This window comes from Macaca nemestrina, chromosome 15, assembly GCF_043159975.1.
Source record: "Macaca nemestrina isolate mMacNem1 chromosome 15, mMacNem.hap1, whole genome shotgun sequence".
In the NCBI taxonomy this organism is placed as follows: Eukaryota; Metazoa; Chordata; class Mammalia; order Primates; family Cercopithecidae; genus Macaca; species Macaca nemestrina.
In genome coordinates, this window is record NC_092139.1 from 69490019 (window position 1) to 69501530 (window position 11512).

Here is an 11512-nt window from a genome sequence, read left to right on the forward strand (position 1 = left end):
CATCTGCTTTTTTTAAATCTCTCTTTCCATTACTCTCCTCCCTTTCTCTGTTTTCCTCTCCTCCCGTCAGTGTCTCTCTATCTCTGTCTTGCTCTCTCAGTCTCAATCTCTGAGTCTCTTTCTCTGTCCCTTTAAAATAATTTTTTTCTTTTTTTTTTTTTTTAGAGACAGGGTCTCACTATGTTGGCCAGGTTGATCTCAGACTGTTTCCCTCAAGCCATCCTCCCACCATGGCCTTCCCAAGTGTTGGGATTACAGGCATGAGCCAGTGTCCCTAGACTATCTCTTTATCTTTTCATCTTTCTCTCTTTGTCTAAGGCATTCTCTCTCATTTTTTCTCTGTCTCGTTCTCTCTCTCTCTCTCTCTCTCAGTCTCTATCTTCTCTCCTGCCACCCATCACCCCTGCTCCTTGTCTCACTACTCACGGCCTCTCAAAAAGGACCTGCAGCCCAGAGTCTAGCAGGCCAGGAGCCCAGGAGAGCAATGAGGCTGATGCAGGCACTGGCAGAGTTGGCCCTGCTCTCTGACCCAACTTGAGCTCATCCTCACAGTGCAACCTCCCCCAGGTACCCTCCAGAGCCCCCAGCTCCGGCCTCTGCCCAGCAGGCTCCTCCCAGCCAGCTGGGCTGGAGCATAAAATCCCCTGTCAGCACAGGCCAGGCGTGTTTCTCGGTGCCTCCCCAGCCTCCATGGCCCCAGGGCCTGGCTTAGGCTGGGAGGATGGGAGAAGTCAGACCTAGGTGGTCTCCCAGCTCAGCAGGGGAGCAGCCAGCTGGGCCCCCAGCTCTTCCCTGCCCTGATACATGACCTTGGGAAGTCCCTTTCTTTCTTTTTTTTTTTTTCTCAAGGTAGTCTTGCTCTGTTGCTCAGGCTGGAGTGCAGTGGCATGATCTCGGCTCACTGCAGCCTCCACCTCCCATGGCTTGAACCTCCCAAGTTCAAGCAATTCTCCTGCCTCTGTCTCCCAAGTAGATGGTACTACAGTCATACACCACCAGGCCTGGCTAATTTTTGTATTTTTACTAGAGATGGGGTTTCATGATGTTGACCAGGCTGGTCTTGAACTCCTGACCTCAGGTGATCCATTTGCCTCGGCCTCCCAAAATGCTGGGATGACAGGCATGAGCCACCGCACCTAGCCTCCCTTCCTTTCTTGAGTAGACATTAGCGACTAAATGATGTCAGGGATCTCTGCTGGGGAGTATGCAAGAGTGAGTGTGAGAGACTGGGAGACTGTAGGAGAGAGGGAAGATATCCGTGTGTGTACATGGGTGTGAGAGTGGGGAAGGTTAGAGTGAACTGTGATCTGTAATAAGCACATGGAGAGCATGTGTGTGTGTGACAGAGTCCTACATGGGAGTGCACAGGGTGTGGGCAGGAGTAAAAGGCAGAGTCCAATTCTGCCGGCCCCCAGTATGGGTGCAGTGTGAGCCCAGAGTAGACGCCCTTTGGCAAGGACTGCATGAGCTTTCTTCTGTCTCTTTTTCTTGCCATCTCCCCCATCTCTTCTTTCCTTCTCCATGTCTCTCTCTCTTCCTCCCTCTATCCATCTTGATTTATCTTCCTTTCGAGATGGAATCTTGCTCTGTTGCCCAGGCTGGAGGGCAGTGGCATGATCTTGGTTCATTGCAGCCTCAACTTCCTGGACTCAAGTGATCCTCCTGCCTCAGCCTCCTGAGTAGCTGGGACTACAGGTACGCACTACCACTCCAGCTAACTTAAAAATTTGTTTGTAGAGACAGGGTCTTGCTCTATTGCCCAGGCTAGACTGTAGTGGTGTGGTCATGGCTCACTGCAGCCTCAAACCTCCTGGGCTCAAGTGTTCTTTCTGCCTCAGCCTCCTGAGTAGCTGAGACTACAGGCCCACATCACCATTCTGTTTTTTTTTTTTTTTTTTTTTTTTTTGAGAAGGAGTCTTGCTCTGTCACCCAGGCTGGAGTGCAATGGTACGATCTTGGCTCACTGCAACCTCTGCCTCCCAGGTCCAAGCGATTCTTCTGCCTCAGCCTCCCGAGTAGCTAGGAATACAGGCATCAGCCACCATACCAGGCTAATTTTTGTATTTTTAGTAGAGACGGGGTTTCACCATGCTGGCCAGGCTGGCCTCAAACTCCTGACCTCAGGTAACCCACCTGCCTTGGCCTCCCAAAGTGCTGGGATTACAGGTGTGAGCTACTGCGCCTGGTCACTTGGCTAATTTTTTTAAAATGTTTTTGCAGAGACAGTGTCTTGCTACGTTGCCCAGGCTTGTCTGGAACTCCTGGGCTCAAGCAATCCTCCCATCTTGGCCTCCCAAAGTACTAGGATTACAGGCATGAGCCACCGCACCCAGCCCTTGATTTGTCTTTTTTTCTTTTTGTTTTGTTTTCTTTTCTTTCTTTTTTTTTTTTTTTTTTTTTTTGAGATGGAGTTTCGCTCTTGTTGCCCAGACTGGAGTGCAGTAGTGTGATTTCGGCTTACTGCAACCTCCGCCTCCTGGGTTCAAGTGATTCTGCTGCCTCAGCCTCCCTAGTAGCTGGGATTACGAGCATGCGCCACCACGCCTGGCTAATTTTTTGTATTTTTAGTAAAGACGGGGTTTCTCCATGTTTATCAGGCTGGTCTTGAACTCTTGACCTCAAGTGATCCGCCCACCTCAGCCTCCCAAAGTGTTGGGATTACAGGTGTGAGCCATCGTGTCCAGCCGATTTATCTTTCTATGTTTCTCCATCTGTTTGAGACTCTCTCTCTCTCTGTATTAAGTGGTTAAGTCTCAGTCAATCTTTATTTCACTGTCTCTCCGTCTCTACATGTCTCTGTTCTTCTGTTTCTCTGTCTCTGTTCTCACTTCTGTCGCTCCCCTCACCCCACACTCTGTCTCACACACACCAGGAGCTCCATAAATATTTGTTCTTAACCACACTCTGACCACGCCTCTTTCTCTTATGTGTCTCTCCATCTCTGAGTGGCTCCCCTCATCACATCCCTGGATTTTATAACCATATGCTGGTAGGCCTGCCCTCCCCGCGTGCACATACACTCGCCTGGGATAAGCTTCTTCTGCCTGCTTATCTCCTGCGGGAATCGGAAATGCTAGTTTTCTCCCCGCCTCCTCAAGGACTCGGCCCCACCTGCGTCTCCTTCCCCAGGAACCAGATGAGGCATCTGGCCCCAGCCCCCAGCTTCATCCTCCATGCTGGCCTTCCCTCTTCCCTCACATGCTTGACCCCTTGCCCTCCTCCCACCTCCCCTCTCCCAACTGCCCCCTACACCCCCTGGGAAATGGGCTGGATGCCGAGCTGGGGGGGCGGTGGCTCTTTCCTGGGGGCCCTTGCCAGATGGTGTCCCAAGGGGCCAGAGCATGGAGCTGTCCCTTGCTGGGGCCTTTAATTAGCACAAACCTTCCACCCTCCACCTTGTCTGTTTTCCTTCTCCCAGTGCTCTTGGGACCTTGGGCTCTCCATCTTTCCATGTACATGGCCCCAGAGAGCCAGGAAGGGGAAGCTGCACCAAGTGCCTGGAAAAACAGTCCCACTACTTGAGTTCCTCCCCAAGACTCAGGAGTTCTGGGCCCATGCCATCCTATTTCAAAATCCATGCACTAGATATGCCACATAGAAGCCAGGAGTGTAGGCCCCCAGACCCCTCTCCTCTCAGACCCTGGGGTCTCAGTCCCTTCTCTCCAAGGACTCAGGAATTTGGGCCTCTGATCCTCCTGGCCACCCTACCCACCCCTGCATCCCCCCGCCCCCCACCAGCCCCATACACACACACACAGACACACACACACACACACACACACACACACACACACACGACTTAGGACAGATGTTCACCGTCTGATTTCCAAATCCTCCTGGGCCCATGTGGGGGTGGGGAGAGATTGGCAGTTAAATCCACCGACTCTAAGACTTAAGACCAGATATTCTGACCCCTGTCACCCTCTTCCAAGTGCACCATGCTGCAAGCAGGAGACCTAGGAGTTGAGTCTCCAGCCTCTCAAGGAACCAGGAGATCAGGCCATCAGCGTCTCAGCCAGCAAAGGCCTCAACCACCAGTCCCTTACAATCCTGTAAGTCCAACCCCTACTCCCAACCCCACCCCGCCATTTAGGGACACAGAGTCTGAGCCTAAGAACAGCGTAGAATTTGAATGTGGACCCCCCAGTTCTTACAGGTCCAGGAATGTCAGATCAGGGTCCCAGCTCCCCAGCCCTCCTTCAGGCTGCTCGGGGTCCCTCCCACCTGCTTGGCCAGCTGCGCAGCTTGGGAACGCCCCAGCTGGCTGGGCTGCATGGAGTGTCAGGACAAGCTGCGCGGTTCCCAGCCTCCCTGCCTGCCCTGGCCAGGCACCGCCGCCTCCCAGCCGTCCCAGGCAACCAGGCCGAGGTGCCCGGCCAGCGGAGTGGGGAGAGGGGCTGGGCCGGGACTGCGGGGTCCTGGGAAAGGAGGGGCCGGGGTCCTGGATTCCTCGGTCTTAGGACGTTTGCAGCCATAACAAGGGAACAGCCCTCTGTTCCCCACTTTGAGGAGGGGTTTTGAGGCTGGGGGAGTCAAGGCAGGGGTCCCAACTGTCCCCCAGGTATCGGCGTGCCCTCTTCCCGACCCGCAGGCCAGAGGAGCCCCGGACCCCGCCTCCCCAGGGCGCGGAAAGTGGCGAGGCCCCAGAGGCCCCCATTTATAGCTCGGTTTCCACTGAGCGCAGTCCCTCCAGGACCTGGGCTGAGCAAGTTTCTTCCACTCTTTCCCTTCCCTCCTCCTCACCCCCATGCCTGCCCCTCAACCTTGGCAGGGCGCAGGTGTCCAACCCAGCCCGGACCCCCTCCTGGAACCCAGGTGTTCTGGCTCCCAGACCCCAATTGAACTGGGGGCGTCCACCCGCCGGGGGACCCCGCCCTGCATCCCCCATTCATCCGCGTCCAGCCCCGGGAGTTTCTCAATGGGAAGAGGGCGGAGCTCCCAGGAGGCGGACCCGGGCGGGGCGAGCTGGATTGGGCCCTCTTGGGGTCTCCCAGAGACCCAGGGCGCGGAACTGGCAGGCGTTTCAGAGCGTCAGAGGCTGCGGATGAGCTCACTTGGAGGACTCCAGGCCAGAGACAGGGGTTCTCTAGGCTGGGGCGAAGAGTCGAGCGCGAAGGGGGCTCCGGGCCAGGGTGACAGGAGGAGTGCTTCCGAGGAAGAAGTTGACAGGGAGGCCCGTGCGACTGCAAATCTCGTGAACCTTGGGGGACACACGCTCAGGATGCTGGTCCCCGCCCTCCTCGTCCTGCTCTTCTGCTTCAGAGGGAGCGCAGGTACCGCACGAAGGGAGCGGATGAATATGGGGTGGGTGTGGGGGGATTGCTTGCGGGCTGCCCCTTCACTAGGGAGAAGCGAGTTGGGGGCTGGGACCCCTGGGTCCTGAATGAGGGGGCTCTTGAAGGTGCTAAGCTCAGCCCTGCTGCCCCCAACTTTCCTAGACCGGTCGCCCCATTTCCTGCAACAGCCAGAGGACCTGGTGGTGCTGCTGGGGGAGGAAGCCCGGCTGCGGTGTGCTCTGGGCGCCTACTGGGGGCTAGTTCAGGGGACTTAGAGTGGGCTGGCCCTAGGGGGCCAAAGGGACCCGCGAGGTAAGACGGTTCTCTCCACGCTGGGACGGGCTGGCTAGGGGTAGAGTTGCTGGGCTCGGCTGTACCTGCAGTTTCTATTTTGACATTTTAAGTTTGGGAAATTGATGGGCTTGGGTAAACATTTAGGAGTCCTGATTTTTGAGCTGCTTCTTTGAGGGTGACCCATAGAGTTTTGGAATTATTATGTTATTGCAAAATAGTAAACAGGCCAGGTGCGGTGGCTCACGCCTGGAATCCCAACGCTTTGGGAGGCTGAGGCCAGAGGATAGCTTGAAACCAGGAGTTTGAGACCAGCCTGGGCAACATAACAAGACCTTATCTCTAGAAAAAAATATATATATTTTAAACAAATTAGCCAGGCATGGTGATGTGCATCTGTAGTCCCAGTTACTCAGTAGGCTGAAGTGGTAGGATTGCTTGAGCCCAGGAGTTCAAGGCTACAGTGAGCCATGATCAAGCCACTGCACTCCAGGTAATGGTGAGACCCTGTCTCAAAAAAAAAAAAAAGGAAAAGGAAAAGAAAGAAAGAGAACATAAATGCAAAAAATACAGTAAACATAAACGGAAGGTTTACCAAATAATATAGACACTCACACAGCCAATACCCAAGTCCACTGCCAGCTCCCCAGAAGCCCCCGTATTCCTTTCCCCTATCATAGCCCCCCTCCCCCTCACTCCAGAAGTAGTATCTAACCTAACTTTCATGGCAATCATTTTCTTGCTTTCCTTTCTGAATTTATTACCACCAAGTTTGCAGTGACTCTGGGTTGGGAGGGAGTTAGAGTCTCTATGGGCCCAGTACACACTCTTTAATAGTGTCTTACCACCAAATGTGTGGACCGGTCAGAACCATGGCGTGCTGCCTCCTCCCTGACTCCAGGGTGGTCCCGGTACTGGATATCAGGGAATGCAGCCAATGGCCAGCATGACCTCCACATTAGGCCCGTGGAGCTAGAGGATGAAGCATCATATGAATGTCAGGCTACACAAGCAGGCCTCCGCTCGAGACCAGCCCAACTTCACGTGCTGGGTAAGGACCTCACCCACTTGTCCCCTGGGAGCCCAAGGGGGCAGCCAGTACTAGCTATGAGTAGCAGAGTCCAGGGAGCCCAGGGGAGTGGTCAATTGGAGCTGAGAGGATCAGGATCCATCTCTGACCCCAAATCCACCTTGCAGTCCCCCCAGAAGTCCCCCAGGTGCTGGGCGGCCCCTCTGTGTCTCTCATTGCTGGAGTTCCTGTGAACCTGACACGTCGGAGCCTTGGGGATGCCTGCCCTACCCCTGAATTGCTGTAGTTCCGAGATGGGGTCCGGTTGGATGGAACCACCTTCCATCAGGTCAGGTCCAAATTCCTGTGCTAGCCATTGCCCATTCAGGAAAACTTGGGGTACACTCTGACCACAGGCTCATCCCGAGGAGAAGAAGACATGGGAGGGCAGGGGTTCAAGGGTTTGGACTCTTGAAATATGATGCAGGGTCAAGATTCTAGGGCCAGACTACCTGGGTTCAAATCATGTCTCAGCCACTTGCTAGTTGATTGATGTTTAGTTAACCTCTCTGTGCCTCAGTTGCCTTATCCATACAATTGGAATAATAATAGCATGCATGTCATAGGGTATGGTGAGGATTAAATAAATAAATACCTATAAATGCCCAGAAGAGTGCCCAACACATAGTGAACCCTATATAAGTAAGGCAAGCTTATCCAACCTGTTGCCTGTGGGCTGCATGCAGCCCAGAATGGCTTTGAATGTGGCCCACCACAAATTCATACACATTCTTAAAACATGATGAGACTTTTTTGTAACTGTTTAGCTCATCAGCTATCATTAGTGTTAGCATGTATGGCCTAAGACAATTCTTCTTCCAATATGGCCCAGGGAAGCCAAAAGATTGGACACCCCTGATGTAAGGGGTAGATGGCATTATTATTCTTATCCATCCCTCCAGACCCTGCTGAAGGAAGGGACCCCTGGATCAGTGGAGAGCACCTTAACCCTGACCCCTTCCAGCCATGATGATGGAGCCACCTTGGTCTGCAGGGCCTGGAGCCAGGCCCTGCCTGCGGGAAGGGACACAGCTATCACACTGAGCCTGCAGTGTGAGTGCAGCTGGCCCTGGGAAAGAGGGGTGTGGGGCCCTGACTCCTGGGTATGAGGAAGGAGGGGACTGTGGCCCCTGGGGAATGAGGAAACTGGGACCTGGATTCCTGGATCTAAGAGAGCAGGAGAGGGCCAGGTATGGTAGCTCATGCCTGTACTCCCAGAACTTTGGGAAGCCGAGGCGGGCGGATCATCTGAGCTCAGGAGTTCGAGACCAGTCTGGCTAACATGTCGAAACCCATCTCTACTAAAAATACAAAAATTTGCCCTGCATGATAGCACACGTTTTTAATCCCAGCCACCTGGGAGGCTGAGGCAGGAGAATCACTTGTACCCCGGAGGCAGAGGTTGCAGTGAGCTGAGATCCTGCCACTCGGCAACAGAGTGAGACTCCGAGCAGGAGACGACAGATGGCTGGGGGTCCCTGGGGAAAGAGGAAGCTGGGCCTTGACTCCCTAACTGGGGGAATTGGGAACTGAAAGCCCAGACTCCTGACTCAAAGGGAGAAGGGGATTAGGGGCCCAGACTCCTGGGGTGGAGGAATCAGGCACTGGACCCCTAGGCCAGTGACAGAGGTGTTCCTGGTCCTTGCCCACCTGACCATTGTCCCACCCTCACAGACCCCCCAGAGGTGACTTTGTCTGCTTCACCACACACTGTGCAGGAGGGAGAGAAGGTCACTTTCCTGTGCCAGGCCACAGCCCAGCCTCCAGTCACAGGCTACAGGTGAGGACGAAGACCACCTCTCCCTAGCCCCAAGAGTGAGCTTGGGAAGGGCTGGGACCTGAGTAGGTGTGCCAGAGAGCAGGGATAACGGTAACAGCGCCACCATTTCCTCAGGTGGGCAAAAGGGGGCTCCTCGGTGCTCGGGACCCGTGGGCCAAGGTTGGAGGTCGTGGCAGGCGCCTCGTTCCTGACTGAGCCCGTGTCCTGCGAGGTCAGCAACGCCGTGGGCAGCGCCAACCGCAGCACTGCGCTGGATGTGCTGTGTGAGCTGGGGCGGGGCTGTGGGTGTGGTCAAAGGTGGGCGAGGCTTTCAGGGTTGCTGAGGGGCGGGGTCAGGAGAGTGGGCGTGGGGTATTAGGAGGAAGAGAGTAGACTTGGGGCATATTCTTGCCCCCTAGAGGGTGTGGTGTTTCTATGGGGCTGATCCCGGGTCAGGGACTGCATTCCTCTCCGGCCTTGTGACCCCTCATCTCCTTCGTCCAGTTGGGCCGATTCTGCAGGCAAAGCCGGAGCCCGTGTCCGTGGACGTGGGGGAAGACGCCTCCTTCAGCTGTGCCTGGCGCGGGAACCCGCTTCCACGGGTAATCTGGACCCGCCGCTGTGGCGCGCAGGTGCAGCCCTAAATCTTGAGGCGGTGGCTGGCGGGGGACCAGGCTTCCTTGCAAATCCGGCTTCTGACGCCCCTTCCCTGTCGCAGGTGCTGGGCTCTGGAGACGCACTGCGCCTTCCGTCGGTGGGACCACAGGACGCAGGAGACTATGTGTGCAGGGCTGAGCCTGGGCTCTCGGGCCAGGGGGGCTGCGCCTCGGAGGCTCCGCTGACTGAACGGTGAGAAGGCGGGGCTTCTAGGGGATCTAGCCCGTCCTGGGATAGGGAGTGGACAGAGGGGGCAAGGGCTAATGCAGTGGGAGTGGCCTGGAAGGAGCTTTACACCCAGCGGGGCCTGGAGACCGACCTATTAAAGGCGAGGCTTTTAGAGGAATCAGAGTTTGGAGGCAGCATGGCCTGATTGATTAAGGTTAGCGGAGAGTGCGCTGGCCAGACCAGGCTTTGTTACAGCCTTTGGGGAGAGCAAAGCCTCTCCTCTGAGTGACCCACCGTCTCCATCCCAGCTCCCCCAGTAGTGACAGCCCTTGAGTCTAGCCATGGAACTAGTCTCGACAACAGTGGGTTTTCATCTGGGTCCCAAAGAAATCAACAGCTTGCTGACAAAGCTTTTCTTAATTGAACTAACCCTGCCCAGATAGCAGAGCCCACCTGCTGCTCATTGCCCTTGTGAGCCACATCTTCATTAAACCAATTCTAGGTCCGCTTCATTTGCTTTTTAAAAATTTAACAAATGAGCTTAGGTAGCTCCTTCAACAAATATACAAAGCCACAGATGCAGTCCTATGTCTGGCCAAAATATTTTAGACCACCAAATCAACTCAGTGGGGTTGGAGCCTGGTGTCATGTGTTATTGACACTGACAGCACCTGCAGATGGCTTTGTTTTTCCTCCCACGGGCAGCAGTCACACTAATAAAACATGGAGGACTTTGTTGCTTTTCCAGTATGCTAGCTTTTCTTCTCAGGGAAGAGAGGATTTATGGAGCTCGAGAGCCCTGCACCCTAAGATCCTTGCCTCAATCACTCAGCAGGTGCCAACACTCTAAAACCAACAGGACACCAGCTCAGGTAATGGATGCCCAGCCCAGAGGCCTTGAAACCTCTCCATGAAATAGTTTGCCCCATTATGGTCCAACAAATGACAAACTCTCATATAACCACAAGAAGGGATTCACAGAAAAGCAGTGTAGAAGCTTCAGGTAATGTTTTGATGTAAGAAAATTCAAAATAGCAATATTCAGAATGGCCATACACTCTGGATTCAACAATGCCAAAATATTTTTGCAAGTGGAACCTAGTGGGAAAATAATAGATAGAAATCCATTATTTTACTAGCGTGTTACAAAAATAATGTATTAATTATTTCATACTTTTAAATGTTATCAGTTTGGCCAACATCGTATAAGATTTCAAACATAAAAGAATTATAATATCCATTATGGCTTTTTTTTTTTTTTTTGAGGCGGAGTCTCCCTCTGTCGCCCAGGCTGGAGTGCTGTGGCCAGATCTCAGCTCACTGCAAGCTCCGCCTCCCGGGTTCCCGCCATTCTCCTGCCTCAGCCTCCCGAGTAGCTGGGACTACAGGCGCCCGCCACCTCGCCCGGCTAGTTTTTGTATTTTTTAGTAGAGACGGGGTTTCACCGTGTTAGCCAGGATGGTCTCGATCTCCTGACCTCGTGATCCGCCCGTCTCGGCCTCCCAAAGTGCTGGGATTACAGGCTTGAGCCACCGTGCCTGGCCATTATGGCTTTTGTATAGGAAGGAAATTCATAGCCATTGATTATGTATGACATGTCAAGGGAGGTACATAAAATATTGCAATTAACCCTCACAGCAAAATTATAAGGTTAGGTAGTATCATCTCCTTCTTTCAGATAACACAAAATAACTTGCTAGTAGTTGACTATAGTAGACTGTCATATGGTTCCAAGTCTTTACCTCCCCCCAGTAATAGGATCATCTGTCTATACTCTTTGCTGTGTAAATTCACAGTGCCCCTTTGACTATGGATTTAGCTATGTGTCTTGTTTTGGCTGATGGGATGTTAGCAGATGGGATGCAAACAGAGGCTTAGAATGTGCTTTTACAGTTGGACCTGCTCTCTTGCCCCTCTGCCATCATCAGTCTAGCCTTCTGGTCCCAAAAAGACACATAAAACAGAGCCACCCCCACTGAGCCATGCCTAGATCAATCTATCCCGTACCCAACAAACTCCCAGGCTGCCCCACCAACACACGAGCTAAACTAGTCCTTACTGTTGTATGCCACTGAAATTTTGTGATTGGTTACTACCTAGCACTAGGTGCTGGCCAAGGTAAACTGAAAAGTGACTAAGTTAGAAGTCAAACCCAGACCTCAAAATCCATACTCTATTTTTCTGAGTAACACAATCAAAGTCTAAAACTTTTTCAAAATCTCACTTGATACATGGGCAATCAGGCTGAACCAAATGACATATTGAACAAGTTAGTCTTTTTCATGCTTCTTG

General features: G+C 53.3%; 1 pseudogene; it reads left to right on the forward strand.

The window, feature by feature from the left end:
• Window positions 1-5006: 5006 nt before the first annotated feature.
• Window positions 5007-9644, forward strand: LOC139358388 (kin of IRRE-like protein 2; annotated as a pseudogene).
• The last annotated feature ends 1868 nt before the right edge of the window (window positions 9645-11512 follow it).